Source organism: Amblyomma maculatum, chromosome 8 (genome assembly GCF_055883805.1).
Source record: "Amblyomma maculatum isolate TAMU_Amacu chromosome 8, ASM5588380v1, whole genome shotgun sequence".
Taxonomy (NCBI): domain Eukaryota; kingdom Metazoa; phylum Arthropoda; class Arachnida; order Ixodida; family Ixodidae; genus Amblyomma; species Amblyomma maculatum.
Window position 1 is genome coordinate 61,342,600 of NC_139351.1, and position 19,994 is coordinate 61,362,593.

The following is a 19,994-nucleotide window of genomic DNA, read 5'->3' on the forward strand; positions in this document are numbered from 1 at the left end:
TGTTTTTGTATATCCTCTCAGGCGCTATTAGGTTAGATAATTTTCATTTCCTTGTCCGACACTATAAACCATAGACTACAGTAACTGCAAGCTCAGGCCATTAAGCTCTTATAGATGGTGAAGGATAATCTTGTCTTGCTTACTATCATTATCCATTTGCTTTTTTGGTTAGAAAGAGGGAATGTGACATTTAGAAAATTCATTTCGAAGGTAATCGTGGTATTTCGCTGTTACGGTGTCTGAAAATAAAATTTAGGTGTTGTTCCTCATAATTACGTTTTTCTTGCATCTCCAGCGGCATATTCCAATCAAAATTCCTTTCTTCGGTTTTCTTCATAGGGTACTGAAACAGCAAGTTCAGGCACGGTAAGCTTTCTTGAAAGGTGTTAGCTATTTTAATCCAGCTTGGATCTACTGGACATTCCGCTCACCAGCTTATAAAGAGAATGCTCTGATGCATAATATAGTTCAAACATTGTCATTTACGACTACACCGAGTAATTCGCTGTAAGTATAATGTAGGCACCTGCATTTTTCTTACACAATTCATGAGTGGTACTAGACTTCACTTCGATTTTAATTCCAATATGTCACCTTTATTCATAAAGGAACTGAAACAAGATAAAGTAATTTAAGCTCCTCATGTTGGTGTAGACTGTACTTTCTTTGAAAAAGACTTTCTCGACATTTTGCCCACTCGCTAGTGAGAATGACAGCATCGAGCGTACTTTCAAGTACCTTCTTTTTTGAAGCCTGTTTATCGGTGTGCTGCTCTCCTTTTTCATTTATATATTACATTATTTGTTACATTTCTGTTCATAGGCTACAGGAACGACAAGCTCAGGCCCGGTAAGCTCCCTGTGATGACGTATTCTGCTTCTCCAAGTCGCAACTCATCTGCGTTTTCTATGTTGGTTGCATGAAAAGAAGGCAGCATTCATCAATCACATTCCTAATACCGTTGCATTACTCGACTATAGTAGTGTGGTGGGGGAAAATATTTGGTGGTAACTTACCCTTTTTGCGCCAGATGGATTAATGCTACTCTACGGTTGAAACTTATTTATATCCTTGGTGTTGCTTCATAGGGTACTGAAACAGCGAGCTCAGGCACGGTAAGCTTTTTGTGATTGTGGAGGCTGTTCTTCTCCAGCATGAAAAAGCCTTCCTTTCCTTTGAAGCTTCTGAGGAGTTATTAATCGGTTCGAAATTTATATTTCTATGGCAATTGCCATCCCCGGCGTGGGCGATATGTTTACGATAATTAGTTTGCAAGAACTCGCAGTTTTCCGTTATTATTTATTGGAGCTACGCATTTCTTTGCGTTCAAAACTTCCTGCTGCTACTTTCCTTTATAACGTAACCAAAAGATGTTAATGCATGATAACTTCATTATGCTCGTGTGGAAACGTTTTGTTGCTTACATTCCATAATTTGCTTTTATGCTTCTGTAGTCTAAATATACTATTCACAAATGAATTTCTAAGCCACCTTGCCAACAGTAGATTCGCGACAAGAGCGTAAGTGTATTTGTACGCATTTATGTCACATGGGTGTCCTCCGCGCTACTGTGCTACTTTCATTTTCATATGCTTGCTCTCCACTATTCTGAATAGGCGACTAGACCGACAACCTCAGGCTCGGTAATCTCCTTTTGATGATGCAGGAGAACTTCTCTTGCTCACCACCAATATCAATGGGTATTAAAACGGCAAGCTCAGGAACAGAAGCTTTCTTTGATTGTGAAGGCGGTTCTTCTCCAGCATGCAGCATCGTTTCCTTTTTTCTTCCAAACTTCTGTAGAGATAATATTCGATTCCAAAATCATATTTTTTAAAGCAATTGGAATCCATAGCTATGGAGATATGTTTATGAGACGTAGTTTGTAAGTACTTCTTTTCTGTAATTTGCATTGGGGCTATGCACTTCGTTGCCTTTAAAACTTCCTGCAACTGCTTTTCTTTATGGTCTTGAGTTCATAGGCGACTGGTACGACAAGCTCAGGCCCGGTAAGCTCCCTTTGATAACGTATGAATATGCTTTTCCAGGTCGTTACTTCCATACATTTTTTTGGTGGTTTATGAAAATAATGTAACTTTCATCAACTGCGTTGCTAATACCGTTGCCATACTTGTCTATTGTAGTGCGTTATTGGAAAATATTTTGTGGTAACTTGCAGTTTTATGTCAGGTTGATTAACGCTACTCTACGGTTTAATTATATCTCTTTAATTGGTGTTTCTTCATAGGCTACTGAAACGGCGAGCTCAGGCACGGTAAGCTTTTCTTGGTTGCGAAGGCTGTCCTTTCCTCTGTGGAATCATTATTCGGTTTCAAACATAAATTTCTAACGCAATTGTCATCCCCAGCTATTTAGATATGTTTATGAGACATAGTTTCCAAGAATTTGTATTCTTCCGACATGTTTCATTACACCTACACTGTTCTTTGCGCCTAATCTTTTCTGCTGCCGCTTCCCATTATAAGGAACAAATATGTTAAGTCACGGTAACCTGCACATGTTTGGGTTGAAACGTTTGGCTGCTTTCATTCCATATTTTCCTTTTTTGTTTGTGTAGTCTAAACACTCTGGTAACACATCAATTTTAAGACACCTGTCAACAGCGCAATCACGATAATACATTAGGTATATTTGTACGCACTTTTTTTCGCATGTCTTTCTTCGTTGTTCCTATGCTACTTTCATTTTCACGTGTTTGTTCTCTACCATTCTTCATAAGCGACTTCAATAAGCTCAGATCCGGTAAAGCTCTTTGTAAAGGATTAGGGAGTCACCGCTACATTGCAAACAATATTTGTTGTTGTTTTTATTGGCGCAGAGTGAATGCTTTACTGGGAAATATCAATTCAAAGGCATTTGTCATTCTCGGTGGCGAAGGCATGTATTTCGGATATGATTTGTCGGCACTTGTCTTTTCAAAGGCTGTTTTTCTTAAACCATGCAAGCATTTTCCGTTGAGCCTCTTTTTTGGGTGGCTTTTATTTATAGGGTACTGAAACGGTAAGCTCAGGCGCGGTAAGCTTTCTCGATGCTGTCGGCTATACTTATCCAGTTTGGAACCTCCTTTCATCTTCGTTGCAACACGTATCGAGAAAATTCTCTGGCGCGAATCCAGTTTCAAATAACTTGATTGATCGAATGGTGTTGAGTACATTGCTGGCTTAAGGATTTTGCGTTACAATGTTTTTGTGTCACTGCACTGCACAGAGATTTATTATTTCTTGCTGGCCATTTTTATTTAAACGACAATGTCAGGCATTGTAAGCTCTTTTTTTAAGTGCCTATTGCGTTCGTGCAAAAAAAAAAACAAGAAAAAGGCTTCCTAGTCATTTTAGCGACTCTGCAGTGAGGATGGTGTCGCACGCACTACTTACACACCATCTTTTTTCATATCTTTTTTTCATGCTCAACTGTCCTACTTTCTTTATTAATTCTTTGCTATTCTCTTCAAAGGTTTCTGGCGCGCACGCTTATGTGGTGACATAGACTGTGCTTCTCCAGCATGCAGCTTATATTCATTTTCTTTTGCTGGTTCTCTCTAACTAAATTCATTATCAAAATTTGTTTCCGAGAAATTTGCCGTACTGGGCTATGACACTGTACTGGAGGAAAATATTTTAACGCGGCGGATACAATTCCGTAGGCGACCAACGATGAAACTAGTGTTCCGCTTAAGCGTTCATTGTGCGCCCGCAAAGGCATTAAGCAACCCAGCGTCGTCCATAGAAGAAGTCCTGTTCATCTGAAGTAGAACGATGAATACCCGCGTCGATCCTGAAAGCTCAATTTAAAGCCAGCGAAGAAACATCCAGATCAAGACTAAAAAGTTTGTAGAACGAACCGGACACTTACGGATACAGACACGAGGGGCTGGAATCATTCGATAACATCTCGCCGCATCTGCGTGACAAAGGAATTGATACCGCGATACCGAGCTAAAAAAACAAACACGAAATTTCTCCGTCCGCTACAACTACGATGATGAGGCCACATTCCAGAGGCTGTTGAAAACAACAAAGATAAGTTATCAGTGATTCTAGACAATATTTTGCGGTAACGTAACTTTTTTCGCAATAGTTGGCTAAACACTAGGCCTCTGCTGATTGCAAATGTTCGCTCCTCTGGCCTTTCTTCCCAGGGCACTGAAACGACGAGCTCAGGCACAGTAAGCATTTTATGGCATCTTATGGTTGTGAATGCGATCCTGCTACACGTTGCCAAATCATTTCTTTAGTATGGAGCTTCTCTAGAATTGATGCTCGTTTCATAAAATACATTTCAAAGCACCAGCCATTCACGATTATGGCAATGTGTTTATGAGAAATACTTTGCAATCAGCTCTATTGTTCCTGCATTCTAGATTGATCTATGTGCTTGGTTGTGTCTTGAACTTCCTGATGGCGCTAGCATTTATAGAAGAGAAATATGCTCAGGCATGCAAAAATTCACCTTCTTGTGCAGAAACATTTTGCAGATTCAATTCATCTTTTCTTTGTTGCCTCTTCAGTCTAAATTCTGTAGTCGCAGTAAAATTTTCAAGATACCTTGGCAACAGAAACAATCGCAATAAGATATAACTGCCGGCACTCTTTGTTATCCGTTATAGCTCTACGATGCTATCTTCATTTCCTACTTTTCTCTACTATTCTGCATAGGTGACGGGAACGACAAGCTCAGGACCGGTAAGCTCCTTGTAGTGGTGTAGGATAAGCTTATCTTCATTCTAACATTATGCATTTCTCCTCTTCGCCGTTCCTTGGAATACATGTCTAATTATTGTTTATATTTCAAAGGCTATCTTATACTTCTTTGTTAGGTGTAGTGTTTGGAAATGACTTGTAGGCGTTGATCTGCATAATCACATTGTTTATTGGGCTTCTGCGGCATTTTCGGTTATAAATTGCTTCCTTCGTTCTTCTTCATAGGGTACTGAAACCGCAAGCTCAGGCACGGTAAGCTTTTTGGAATGGTATTGGCTATTCTTATCCACCTTAGGCCTCCTCGAAATTCCGTTGAACCGCCTAGAGCAGAATGGTCTTGAGCAAATTATAGTCAAAGACATTTGTCATTTTCGTCAACTGGGTACAATTTGTGCTAAGTATATTCTAGGGCCATCCCTTCTTTTTACAATTTTCATGGCCGCTACTGCACTGAACTTCGACTTGAATTTCTTTCTGGAGCATTTATTCATAGGAAGACTGAAACGGCAAGCTTACACATTGCAATCTCCTCGCAGTTGCAATGCCTGAGCTTTCTTTCTGACAAGGCTTACTTGATATTTTGTCTATATACCAATGAGCTTGATAGTTTAGAAAATGATAGTAGGCACCTTTTTTCTTGCCTTGTTATGATTCTCGTTTCTTATATTCGTTATTACTACATTGCGTCGTCTTGACGAACTCAGAGCACAAACTCCATGTGATGACTCATGCCATGCTTCACAAGCTCGAAAAATCTGTTTTATTTCTTGGTCCTAAGAAAATAATTCTGTATTCTTAAATCATATTTCTGAGACGGTTGCCATACTGGGAGGTTATGTAGGCGTTGAAACTTTTTTCTGGTAACTTCTACCACTTGGCCTGACGATACTCCTTTACTGTTTTGAAACATTCCTAGCTTTGGGTTTTCTTCAGAGAGTACTGACACGGCGAGCTCAGGCGCACAAATGTTTTGGCGAGTGTTCATGGTGACCTTGTACAGCTTGAAAATCCCTTTCCTTTCTATTGAAACTCCTGTGGAGTTATTGCTGTATACAAAATTCATATTATAAGCCTAAAGCCATCCCCGACATGACGATATGGTTATGGCGAATATTTTAAGAACTTAGTGTTCGGGAATTTTTTATTGCAGGTATGTACTTCGTTGTGTTTAGAACATTCTGTAGCCACTTTATTTATATAGAATTGAAATGGATTCGGCCACGGTAACCTATTCCTCGTTGTGGGCTCTAATTTATTTGTGGTATAAATTTTGTGGTGTAAGCTATGTTGTCACAAAACAGTTTCTAAGCCATCATGACACAGTAAATTTTGATAAAACTGCGAATTATATTTGTGTGGATATTTTCACCCATCCCTCATCGGTGCTACTATCTGTCTTCATTTGTTTGCCCTCCACTTTTCTTCATAGGCAACTGGAACGACAAGCTCAGGCACGGTAAGGTCGTTGTGATGGTGTAGGATAATCATCTCTTTCTCACAGACAATAACCATTTCTTATTTACTCACTGTGAATGATTTCTTCGGAAATTTTCATTGTAAGGTATGCTTCATACTCATATGTGCAGGTACAGTTTTCGGATATGATTTTCACGCACGTGTCCTTTCAATTACTTTTTTTCTTAAGGCGTCTCACGTTTTTTCGTTGAGATTCATTTCTTTGGACTTTGTTCGTATTCTTGCCGAAACAGGACGTTCAGTCACTGCAAGCACTTCTGAATCTATCTGCAATACTTATCAAGCGTGGAACCTGTTTTCCTTTTCGCTGAACCACTTATCGAGAGATCGCTTTGTCGCAAAGTATGATTCAATGACTGTTTCATGTACTATGGCGTAGGCGTATTCATTTTCTTTAAAATTTTGTTTGTTATTGGTAGACTACACTTCGATTTAAGATTCTTGCTGACGCTTTTATATATAGAATACCGAAACGACAAGTGTAGGCTTTGTAAGCTCCTAGTTTTGGTTTTGGTCATCTTTCTGAAAAAAGCATTTCTAGACATTTTGCCTACTAAGCAGCGAGGATGCGAGCGTGCATTATACTTGCTGGCACCTTCCTTTTTCATGCCTTTTTCGAAACCACTGCTCTGCGACTAACCTTTTACCTCACTGCTTGCGCTTATCTTCATAATCTACAGGTTCAACGAGCTCAGGCCCGTTTAGCTCCTTTTGATGGCGTACGCTATGCCTCAGCATCTCGGAACTTCCATTTGTGTCTTTTGGTTGGCTCAATGAAACATATGCGGAATTCAAAAATTGTTTCTGAGCCCCTTCCCGTATTTAGCGTTGATAATATAGTGGAAGAAAGTATCCGGCACATCCGATCTAGTAGCGACGTGCATGATCCCCCCCCCCCCCCGCCAGCTGGATGGTCCGGTGCCGTTAAGGCCGCTAGTCTTTATCCAACTGCAACGACCAGCGGACAGTATGGGTGCGTGGCGGAACACATAGTGTGGGTTTGCGAATAATCCAATGTACTCCCCGCGGCATCATGAGCGTGCCGCCGCCCACGTAGCCCGTTGCCTAACACGGGTCAGGTTCGGAGAGGTCCTGACTGGGCACGTGGAATCCGGTTAAAAGAGGAACAAATTCAAAAGCCCCTTGGTGCGATGAGCGCATCTCCCAGCCGCAGACGCGTTGGTTTTTATTGCCGAGGCGAACGGGTCCTCGCGGGGTCGCGGCTGGGGCGAAACAAACTCAGGATGTATAGTGCTAAAGCATATTGTGCCGATACTAAAGCACTTGGGCCCTTCATAGACTGCATCACAATGAAAATGCACAACTACTCAGGGGAGCAACACCCGCGATGATACGAGTCACTTGGCTGGCCGAGGGAAAACCGAGCCGGCTGTCAAGGGAACGGCAGTTTAGCTAGGGTACGTAGTACGCGAGAGACCACGGCGTGCTGGTTGTTTGCTCGCACGCTGTCAAGGGAAAGATGGCGCTGCTCACGTTTTACGAGAGGAACCATTGCTCGCTGACTTAGACTTCCTCCAGAGGGAAAAAGACCTTGCAGAAACGAGATTGGGCGTGCGGGCCAAGGGAACGCCCAGCAAGCCGCATAAAGGTACCTCTGTCTGCGTAGGGCGTAAGGAACCACTGCTTGCTGACTAAGGCTTCAGGCAAGAGGTTCAAGAACCCTTGGTCCGGGGCGGTAGTGCTGGCCGAGGGAAAGCCCAGTCCGGTGTCGCTGCTTGCGTAGTACGAAAGGAACCGCTCCTCGCTGACTCAGGGCCAAAAAGGAGAGTGGTGACCCTTTAGTACGGCACCTCTTTAGGTGCGCGCACGTGTACTGAGCGGGCATAGGCAGACCTGTCGAACTCGGATGGGGCCAGGTATCCCAACCTGGCAAGTAGCCATCTAAAATACTATGTTGGAGCGAACACAGTGAATAGAAACCACTGAGGGTCTACAATAGGGAAGGGAGCTTGGGCACCGCTTCAAAGTACCATGAAGAGAACTGAAAGAACTATAGTATGGCGAAATGCGCCTCTCTAGTAGCCCTAGTACAGTCGGGGTGTAGGAAGCTGGCTTAGGAATGGGGAACCCCAAAGTGGCCCAGCAACCTGTCTCTGGTAGCGGAGGCCCAGCGACCGTAATTCGGTTTGAGACTAAGCTTGAAGGCCGAGGGCCGTGAATTTGGCCTCAGGCAAGTGCTCGCCCTCTACTTAGGCAGCAGCAACTCGACACGATCAGGAGCATTCGGAAAAACCTATGCTGCACCGATCCCTCCTCAACTTCCATAACCCCTACCCTACATCCCACTTGCCTTTCCTAAGTCCTATTCCGTCCTTCTACTTCCCAGGGAAGATTACGGGAATCTCCCCGGGCCCGCTCTCCGGCTGTGGGCCGCTATGTAGAACCACCCACGTTTTTTGAAGTCTTCGGGTTCTTTCGCCTACGGGTGCGAAACACAGACCAATCTTGTACTTTGGGGCCAATTCATTTATGTTCGGTGGGATTGAACCTGTTATACCTGGTAGTATGGGAAGAGGCATATTTTTCTACTTTACTTTTGGTCGCCTCACCATATTTGATGTAGGTCGATGGAAGTATACTACAGGAAGTTCCTTTTCTGAGCCTGCTGCCGTGGCACTACTGCTCTACTTCTCAAAACTTTTTCTTGCTTTCGGTTTCCGTCATACGGCACTGAAATGGTGAGCTCGGGCGCGGTAAACTTTTTCAGATTGTGAAGGCTGTCCTTCTCCACCTCGTAAACATTTTTCATTCTTTACAAGATTCGCTTGAGTAACTGCTTGATTTGTAAATATATTTCTATGGCAATTTCCTTCCTTGGCTATACCAACATGCTTATGAGAGATATTTTGTAAGCATTTCTGTTCTTCCTGCATTTTTTGTTATGTTTTAATGTTTTTCCTGGGCCTTTTTTATAGAGAACTGCAATATGTTCAGACATGGTAGCCTCTTGCTCTTTCTGTAGAAAGAATGGTTGTGCAGGTTCTATTCAGGATTTTTCACTTTTGCTTCTGTAGTTTAAATGCAATTCTCCCTTACACTTTACCCAGCCTTCTATGATGGCAAAACAAATATATTTTAGGTACTTTTTTTCTCACGTCTTTCCTCAGTGGTACTAGACCGCGTTCCTTTTCATTTGCTTGCTGTCTACTATTCTTCACAGGCTACTGGAACGACAAGCTCAGGACCGGTAAGCTTTTTGTGATGGTTTAGGGTAAGGTTCTCTTGCATTTTAACATCGTTCATTTGCATTTTTGTGTTCGACGGATTGAATGCTGTATTCAAACATAACACTTCAAAGACAAATGTCGTGCTCTTTTAGGGTATATTGTTTGAAAATTATTCTCACACCTTGGTCTACGTATTTTGTTTTCTTCTAGGGGCTTCTGCCGCACTTTCCGTTAATAATTCTTGTCTTTGGCTTTCTTGCATAGGGTACTGAAACAGCAAGCTCAGGCACTGTGCGCTTTTTACAAAGCCACCGGCAATTTCGGTCCATCTTTGACATCCTTAAAATTCCGCTGAATAGCGCCTATGAAGAGAATGCCGTGCGCAAATTGTAGTTCAAGACATTTGTAATTTTCGACAACAGCTATCGGTTTGTGTTAACTATACTGTAGATACCTGCATTTTCGTTGCAATATTTATGGGTACTAATGCACTACACCTCAAATTTTATTTACACATTGGAGAACTGAAAGGACCAGCTCAGGCATAGTAAGGTCCTCGTGTCACTCTGAAATGTTTCTCGATTGAAAAAAGACTTTCTTGATATTTTCCCTATTTGAGTCGGCAGTGAGGGTGGAAACGTTGTAATTACTTGTAGGCCCGTTTTTTTGGCAATCATATTTCGATGGGTAAACTGTTGTACATTTTTAGTACTTCATTGCTAGGTCTTGGTTTTATACGGTACTGCTACGACAAGCTGACGACCGTAGGCTCCTTTTCAACCTAGGCCCTACTTCTCCATTTTATTACTTGTATTTGTTTTCTTTGCTAGTTTTATGAAAAGGATGCAGTATTCGTAAATCACATTTCCAAGAACTTCGCCACACTGGGATATGATAGCGCAGTAGAGAGAAATATTTTGTGGTCATTTTCCTTCGTGGCGCTCGGGGCTTAACGCTCCTCTACTGTTGAAAATTATTCCTTGCTTTCGATTTCCTTCATAGGGCACTGAAACAGCAAGTTCAGGCACGGTAAGATTTTGTGACTGTTAAGGCTGCACTTCCCCACATTCATTACTCCTTTCACTTGCATTGAAGCTTCTGTAGAGTAAATTCTCAATTCCAAAATTATATATTTAATGCAATGGACCCTATACGAAATTCCTTCCATCTATCCTACCTCAGTGAACCGCGCAATCTAACACCATGTCTAATGCTTGATTTTGTTGGTCCTTCTGCTGCGTCTGGTGCCGTTGGGCTGTTTTGTGCTGTTGTTTTCGTGCTGTTTACTAGCGCTCAAAGCAAAACATGAAGAAAGAATTGGTTATGAGTTTGTCCACGCTGACTACTTCCCATTTTACTCCAAAAGCGGGTACTGAGCTACCAAAACGTCTCGAGGACACCAACATCAGGGCAGCTAGCGACGGAAAAACCCTCGTTGCCACTTCTTAATTTATCTCATTTCTCTGGCGCATTAATAAATACACTGCTGAAACAGGCTGCGTCCGTCACCGCAGGTGCCGAACGCAGCGTAGCAGACTCAACGTGCTAGAGCGCTCTGCGCTCGTTCTCGATCGTAGGTGTTGCCTAATAAATTGCGCGAATCTGTTTACACAAAAAAGATTGATAAACAATTTAGGTTCGGTGCCCAATAAATACTGCGCTGTGGTGGATATAAATAGAACTAGAGAAAGCACACTATAGTGTGTTCTCATGCTCTCTCTAGACAGTTAGCGGCTCAGCGTTTCAACAACCATGCAGCAGATCACCTATTGTGTACGTTATCGGCTAAACTCACAACAACGTGAATTTGCCGGCGAAACGCAATCGGTAAACGACGTGAACTGACATACTTTGATCCTCCTCGAATATGTAGGTCCTTTCGCCGTGACATCGCGGTTCCCTTTCGTGAAAATCGGTATATTAGCATACACTGCTGCCTCTATGGTCACAACATAGATGTCTGTCTTATACCCACGCATAATGATTAGCAGCATAGTCATTTACTACTCCAATGCTGCAATTGTTTCTTTTCTTCCCTTTAATCTTGACAAAGTTGGAGTATAGCAATCTCTTTTGCGTTGTTCATGTGATGGATGGGTTCAGCAGCGAGACAGGCATCATCCACTGAAGTCTACACTAAGTCAGTACCACTTTCTAGATTGTGCGAAACGTTTGGTATTGCTTTTAATTAGCTCTGGGGGTGAGAGGAGGCGTTGGCGGCTTTCATTGCTTCAGATTTTTTTAATGCAAAAACTGGTAGCACTGTATTGTCATGCAATATTTAACACTAGTAGTACTCCTCCCTAAATTCTTTTCTGAAAAGGTACTGAGCACCTATGGACTGTCCGATGCTGAAGGGCTGTTCTTGCCCCTTGCGCTAGTTTGTGCGCAAAATTTTCAATCTTCCATTCGACATTTTGCTTCTGTGGTATACATGCACTTGTCACAAATGAGTTTCTAAGACACCTAGCCAACGCTAAAACATCGATTAAATCGTAGATATATCAGCAGGCCATTTCCTACGCATCCTTCCTCAGCGCTTCTATGCTACTTTCGCTTTGACTTCCTTGCTCTCCAACTTTCTTCATAGGCAACTGGAACCACAAGCTCAGGCCCGGTAAGTTCTTTAGATTGATGCTGGACGAGTTTCTCTTTATTACAAATAGCATTCATTTCCTTTCCTAATTGCTCACAGTGAAGGTTCCATTTATAAATTACTATGCAAAGGTATGAAGAGGATTTGCATGTAGCTGAGGAAAGGAGGATGGCAAAAGTTATGGGGGCAAGAGAAAGATACAAGGTTCTCAATGCGGATTTTCAGAAAATAGCAAGGAGAGATAAGAATGCCTTCCTGAACATACAGTGCCAAGCAGTTGAGGACAACAGGCAATTAAGGAACACAAGAGCTCTGTATAAGACAATCAAAGATTTCAAAGGAAGCTTCAGTGCTAAGCTGGGCGTGATAAAGGACAAACGAGGCAAGGACCTCGCTGAAGCCTCAGAAATAAAGAGGTGGCAGGAACACACAGAAGAACTGTACAAGAAGGACCCGAATGTGCAAACCCAACATAAGACGGTTGTGATTACTGATCTCGAGCTGGGTATCCTGAATAGTGAAGTTGAATGGGCCTTAGCCAACCTTGCTAAGAACAAAGTTAGCGGAATTGATGGCATTTCAGCTGCGTTGCTTCAAAACCTCAACCATGACGACGCTGTTAACATTCTGCATACATTATGTCAGAAGATTTGGACAACCCTGCAGTGGCCACAGGATTGGAGGAGGTCAGTTTACATCCCCATTCCAAAGAAAGCAGTGCCAAAGATTGTTCCAACTACCGCACGATCGCGCTTATTTCGCATGCTAGCAAGGTGATGTTGAAAATCCTCCAAGGTAGGCTGCAGCAGTATGCGGATAGGGAGCTTCCGGACGTGCAAGCTGGGTTTCGCAAGGGCAGAGGAACTAGAGACCAAATTGCCAACCTTAGCTGGATCATGGAAAAAGCAAGAGAGTTCCAGAAACCCATCTACTTCTGCTTTATTGATTATGCGAAAGCGTTTGACTGCGTAGATCACAGCAGATTGTGGCAAGCTCTCCAAGAGATGGAAGTTCTAATTCACCTCATCTGTCTCTTCAGGAACCTGTATGAAGGACAAGAGGCCACAGTCAGAACTGGGCATGGTCTTACTGATTGGTTTCCAATTGTGAAAGGAGTGAGGCAAGGCTGCATACTGTCGCCCTGCCTATTTAACCTATATGCAGAGTGCATCATGAGGAAGGCCGATCTGGACGAGTCTTCAGCTGGAGTGAAGATTGCTGGAAAACGTATCAACAACGTTAGATATGCGGATGATACCACTTTAATGGCAGAAAGTGTAGTGGAACTCAAGAGACTTCTGATGAGCGTACAAGAAGAGAGTGAGAAGTTTGGGCTTAAACTGAACATTAAAAAGACAAAGATCATGGCGTCTTGCCCTATCAAGTCCTGGAGCATCAATGGACAAGAAGTGGAAGCTGTGACAGATTTTCTCTTCTTGGGCTCCAACATCACCTCGGAAGGAGACTGCAGCCATGAAGTTAGGAGACGCCTGCTTCTGGGAAAGAGAGCAATGGTTAGCCTTGACCGCCTAGTAAAGAGCAGAGACATTAGTCTGCCAACCAAGATCCGTATAACTCGTGCTATGGTCTTTCCAGTTGTGATGTATGGATGCGAGAGTTGGACTGTGAAAAAGGCTGACCGCCGAAGAATTGACGAGTTTGAATTGTGGTGCTGGCGAAGACTCTTGAGAGTTCGTTGGACTGCCAGAAGATCAAATCAGTCGATATTGTCGACCATAAACCCTTACTGCTCATTGGAGGGTCAAATTCTAAAATTAAAGCTCAGCTACTTTGGTCATCTGATGAGAAGAGAGGAGTCGCTGGAGAAAGATTTGATGTTGGGAAAGGTTGAGGGTCGCCGGAGAAGGGGTAGGCAGCGAACGCGATGGTTAGATGGCATCCTCGAGGCACTGCAGATGAAGTTATGTGATGTTAGGAAGATAGTGAGAGACCGGAAAGCGTGGCGTGACATAGTCCATAGGGTCACGAAGAGTCGGACACGACTGAACGACTGAACTGAACTGATGCAAAGGTACTTCTTATGCTCGGTTGCTAAGGGATATGGATATGGTTCGGATATGGTTTCCAAGCACTTGCCTTTTCAATACCTGTTTTCATTAAGGCGTATTCAGCATTTTATGACATTTTTTTTCTTTCACTCTCCTTTATAGAGATTTGAAACGCAAGCGCAGGCGTTGTAACCTCCTCGTGTTTCTGTAGACTGTATATCTGGGGAAAAAAATACTTTCCAGACATTTTGCCTCCTCAACAGCGTGGATAAAAGCGTAGACATTCCTCGTTGGCTCTTTCTTTTTTCATGATGTTTCTGATGGGGATACTGCTACTATTCTTTTGATTCATTGCTTTTTATTCTCTTCTTTAAAAACTGGCACAGCAAGCTCAGGCCCGTTGCGTTAGTTGTGATGAAGGAGGGGGGAAACTTACCCACCTAAGACCTTGAATAAATTCTCTTCACTGGTTCAATGAAAGGAATGCAGTATTCAGAATTGTTTCTGATCATTTTGCGATACTCGGATATGACAGTATAATTGAGGTAAATATACTTTGAGAACTTGCCTTTCTGTGCCAGTTGCTGTGTCGCCACTCTACTTTTAAAAATATTCCTCGCCATGGGGTCCTTTTATAGGGTACTGAAACGTCGAGCTCAGGCACGGTACAATTTTTTTCACTGTGAAGGCAGTTCTTCTCCTTCTTGCACACGCCTTTCGTTTTCCTAGAGGATTCTGTTGAGTAAATGCTTTATTCGCAAATGTACTTCTAAGGCAATCGCCTCCATTGGTTACGGCGATATGGTTATGGGAATTCTTTTAGGCACCTGTATTTTTCCTTTATTTTTGAGTACAGCTGTGCGCTTCGTTAGGTTTAAAATGTCCTAGTTCTGTTTTTTTTTTTATAGCTAACTATGTTCATACACCAAGTTCTTGCTCATAGTCTAGAATGTTTTTGGAGCTTTGGTTCGGCCTTGTTTTTTTTACTTCTGTTGTCTAAATGAACTCTTGACTAAAGAAGAAGTCAACTTGCCTAATCGGCAATCAGGCTGAAGGCGCAATTATATTTATAGGCAAATGTCCTCAAATCTATCGTCTCCGCGATACAATGCTACTTTCCTTATCATTTGCTTGCTCTCCACTATTGTTCATAGGCTACTGGAACGACAAGTTCAGGACCGCTGAGCTCTTTTTTTATGGTGTAAAATAAGATGCTCCTCCTTGATAAGTTTTTTATTTATTCTTCTTTTTGTTCGCACGAACTGAATGTTATATTCATAAATAAGATTTGAAGAAAAGTTGTCATACTCGGCTGTAAATGTGCACTCTTTTGAAATCATTTGGCGGCATTGTTCTTCTTCCTTGGGCTTCTGTGACCTTTTTTCTTTAAAAATTCTCGTGGGCTCTCCTTCATAGGGCACAGAAACAAGAAGCTCGGGCACGGTAAGCTTTTTCTCATTGTGAAGGCTGTAGTTATCCAGCTTCTAAACACTTTTCATTCTTTGGGAGATTCTGCTGAGCAACTGCTAGATTCTTATATATATTTCTAAGGCAATTGGCTTCCTCGGCTATACCCATACGCTTATGAGCGATATCCTGTAATCACTCTCATTCTTCCTGCATTTTTCATTTGTCGTATGACCTTCTTAACGTTTAAAACGTTCTTCTATAGGTTTTTTGTACACAATTCCAATATCTTGAGACATGGTAACCTTGTGGTCTCTGTAGAAAGAATGATTTTGCAGCTTCTGTTCGGCAATTTTTTATTTAGTCTGTATCTTAATGTCATCGTCACAAATGATTTCTAAGACACTTTACCCAGCCTTCAATCACGACTAAAACGTAAATATATTATAGGTATTTGCTTTCGCAGTCTTTCCGCCCTGATACTAGCACCTTTTCATTTATTTGCTCTCCACTACTCTTCATAGGCTACTGGAACGACAAGCTCAGGCCCGGTAAGCTCTTTATGATGGCGTAGGGTGACTTAGCTCCTGCATATTATCATTGTTCATTTCATATTATGGTTGCACGGATCGAATTCTGTATTCAAAAATTACTTTTAAAGAACAATTCTCATGCTCTGCTCTTAGGAATATTGTTTCGAAAGAATTTTTAGGCTTTGGTCTCCACATATACTTTATTTTTGGGGTGGCATTTTTCATTAATAATGAATTTCTGAATTTATTGCACAAGGTACTGAAACAGCAAGCTCAGGCGCGGTACGCTTTTCGCAAAAGCGCTCATTCTTAAAATTCCTCTGTACCGCTTATAACGAGAATGCTGTTGCAAAAAAAAATTGTTCTAGAGATTTGTAAATTTGAACAGCGTCAATCACTTTGTGTTAACTATATTGTAGGCATCTGCATTTTTTTACAATATTTATAGGTGCTAATGCACTACCCTTTATATTGTAAACACCTGCATTTTTTTACAATATCTATAGGTGCTAATGCACTACCCTTCGATTTATATTTTTTTTCTGGCGCCTTTATACATAGGAGAACTGAATATAGATGCTCAGGCGTTCTGCACCTCGGTGGAAAAAGACTTTATTGATATTTGGACAAATCGAGTTGGCACTGAGGGTGAGAGCGCAGACAATACTCGTAGGCCCATTATTTTCTCAATTGTTGCTTTTCTGGCTCACCTGTCAGACATTATTATTAATTGCTACATCTTGTCTCCATACAGTACTGCTAGGGCAAGCTCACGCCCGGTAAGCTCCTTGTGATGACGTAGGCTATGCCTCTCCAGGTTGTTGCTCGCGTTCTATTTCTTAGTTGGTTGTATGAAAAAGCTGTACTATTCATAAATCATGTTTACGAGAACTCTTCCACACTCAGGTATGATAGCGTAGTAACGAAAATATTTTGTGGTCATTTTGCTTCTTTTCACTAGGGGCATAACTTGTCCTCTACTGTTCAAAATATTCCTTACTTTCGATTTCCTTTATAGGGTACTGAAACGGCAAGCTCAGGCACGGTAAGCTTTTTGTAGATGTTAACAACGTACTCCTCCACATTTCATACGCCTTCAGTTTCCTCAGAAGTTATTGTACAGGTAATTCTCAATCCCCAAATTATATTTAAAATACAACGGACCTGCTGCTGCGGCTGTTGCCGCCTTGCTGGCTGCGTCTCTTTTGTGCTTTGGCTTTCATGCTATTTGCTTGCATTAAAAGGAAAAAAAGAAAAAAAGATGAGCTTGCCTAAGCTGCCTACATTCCCATTTTACTTCGCAAAGAGGTACTGCACTGCGGCAACATCAACATCACAGCATCATCAGCGCAGCTAGCGACAAGCGAACCCTCGTTGCCTCACCTTAATTTCCGTCACTTCTTTGGCACATTCCTTACTACACTGATGAAATACAAGTCCACGAAACAATTTTACACGGCTTCCGAACGTTTAACATTTCTGCGATGTGAATACGCTGCGTCCGTTGCCACCGGATTCTTTCGACCCCAGCGCGGGCCATGCTCAACTGCTAGTGCGCTCGCCCTCGATCGTAGGTGTTCCCTAGTAGATTGTGCAAATGTGTATATGCAAAAAAAAACACACTTTTTCTAAACTTAGCATCGGTGCGTAATAAATACTGAGCAGCGGTAGATATGACTCGAAATAGATAGTGCATATTATAGTGTGTGCCCATGCACTTTCTGGACACTTAGCGGCTCAGTGTGTCAACAACCATGCAGCAGGTGATCTATTCTATATGTTATTGACGAAGGCTCCCAATAGGGTGAGTTTACCTGCTAAACGCAGCAAGTCAACGACAGTTAATCTGCACGCGGTGATCCTCCTCAGATATGTAGCTCCCGTCACCGTGACATCGTCGTTCCCTTTTGTGAAAATCGGTATAATAGCAGACACTGCTGCCTCCTTGGTCACAACGTAGATGTCTGTCTTATGCCCACACATTAATATTAGCAGCGTAGTCATTTACTACTCCAATGCTGCAATTTTTTTTCTTTTCCTTACCGTAAGTCTTGACAAAGTGGTAGTATAGCGATCTCTTTTACGTTGTTCATGTCATAAATGGGTTCAGTAGCGAGACAGGCATCATTCACTGTGGCCTACACAGAGTCTGTAGTATAGTATTTATAGTATGTGAGAAAGGTTGGTTTTTGTTTTTCAGTGCCCCGGATGATTAGAGGAGGCTTTCATTGCTGCTGAATTTTTTGTAATGCAAAAACTCATAGAACTGTATTGTCATGCAATATTCAACAATAGTAGTATTTTTCGCGAAATCATTTTCTGAAAAGGTAGCCAGCACCTATGGGCTGTTTTATGTTCAAGGGCGGCTTTCTTTTTCTAAATGCAAAACATATCTTGCGAAGTGCACATTTATTGGACATGCTCCGAATTGATAGGTCAAAGAGTACAGATATCGTAATTGCCGAGTTGTGATGCATGACACTTTTTGCACATATTGCAAAACAACAAACAGTGCTTGACGGACGCAATTTCTTCAAGGTTCAGATTGTACCCTGTATAAAAGGCCTAAAAACTGTAATGCATATATATTTACAGAATGTATTTACAGAGAATGTATTGTGTACATACATACATAAAAACGCACATGACGCACAGATCCCAAAGCAGGATACAAAACACCATTTACACTTACGAGATGTTGATTGCAACTCCAAATACATGCTAATATACACATTGTCCAACACTGTATCAAACAGTAATATACAAGCTGCAGGTCCGTACTGCACAACGACCGTTGCACTAATGTCAAGCTAGAAAGCACGCATCATGCACGTATTAAGACCTCAACATCCCTCCCCAAACAACATTAAAAGAAACAAGCGGGGATGTTCACGCTTCACACACGTCAGAACGTCATTACAACGAACACCAGATGACACTTGATTACTCAATACAGCAGTGCCGGCATGGCCAGACCATCCGGACGAACAACAAAGAAACGTGTATGCCAGCGCTGCAGGAACCACACCTGCTCATCTGTTTCCAGACGCTCAGACAGGTACTTCCAGAGCAGGAGACGGAGATTTCGCAGCGCTGGATACATTGCGCGTGTCACTTGCCTGTGTACTTCCGCCAGGCAGCGGCGATGGCACAAAATAATCATGAGACAACACACAACCAGACGCGCAAACACGCCGCGCGGGCGACGAACGTCTGTCCCGTAGTGTACAGAAAACATACGTCTCACGAGGCGCCACATGACTCGCGCCACTGAGCAGTCAAACACTAAGTGGTAGATTGTTTCTGCCGCGCCGCAGTTGGGACAGCTGTCGTTAGGCACGACGCCTCATGAAGGTAGGCGCTGACGAGTGGGCAGAACTCCCCAGCGCCGCCGCCAATCAAAGTCTCTGGCATCGGGGGGCCGGCGGCTGTCTACCGAAGGCCTCCATGTATTATTTGAGGTGCTCCGCTGATCGTCCGGGCTGAGTCGCAAGCTGGTGACCATCTTACTAACTATACCATCAGTGGAACCGCATCTATGTCCACCTCGGGTAGGTCGGCGTTTAGGGTCTACTTGAAACCTGCTGCGACGCGATAGAACGGGTGTGGCCTTTCAGCCTGCGGGCCACTATGTCGATCCGCTGTGAAAATTCGACTGGCTGTGCTCATCCAGTAGAGTAAGAGCGATCGCCCCGGGTACCAATTACTATCTAGCAGTGTCGTAACTAACTTAGCCATGATGACTCAATCCCCCGTGTTGATGCAAGGCAGCCCGAGCACTCCTATGCTAGTCGGTAGGTGCAGAAGGTTGCGCGCGACGAGAGCCGTCCCACCATCCCACATTAACGCGCCTATCAAGGACGCGAGAAGGCCCGCCGTACGGCGCGGCATGACGGCCACTCGCGCCACATAAAATGGGAATGCGCACGCCCGAGATTTTACTAACGCGACCCTGGAGTTGAGCGACAGCTCGAAGCGCGCGGCGTCAGCGAGCATTCGAGCTGTGCGTGAAACTGCTTCGTCCCATGTGCGAGCCGATACTCCGCTTTGTTCACATACTACTC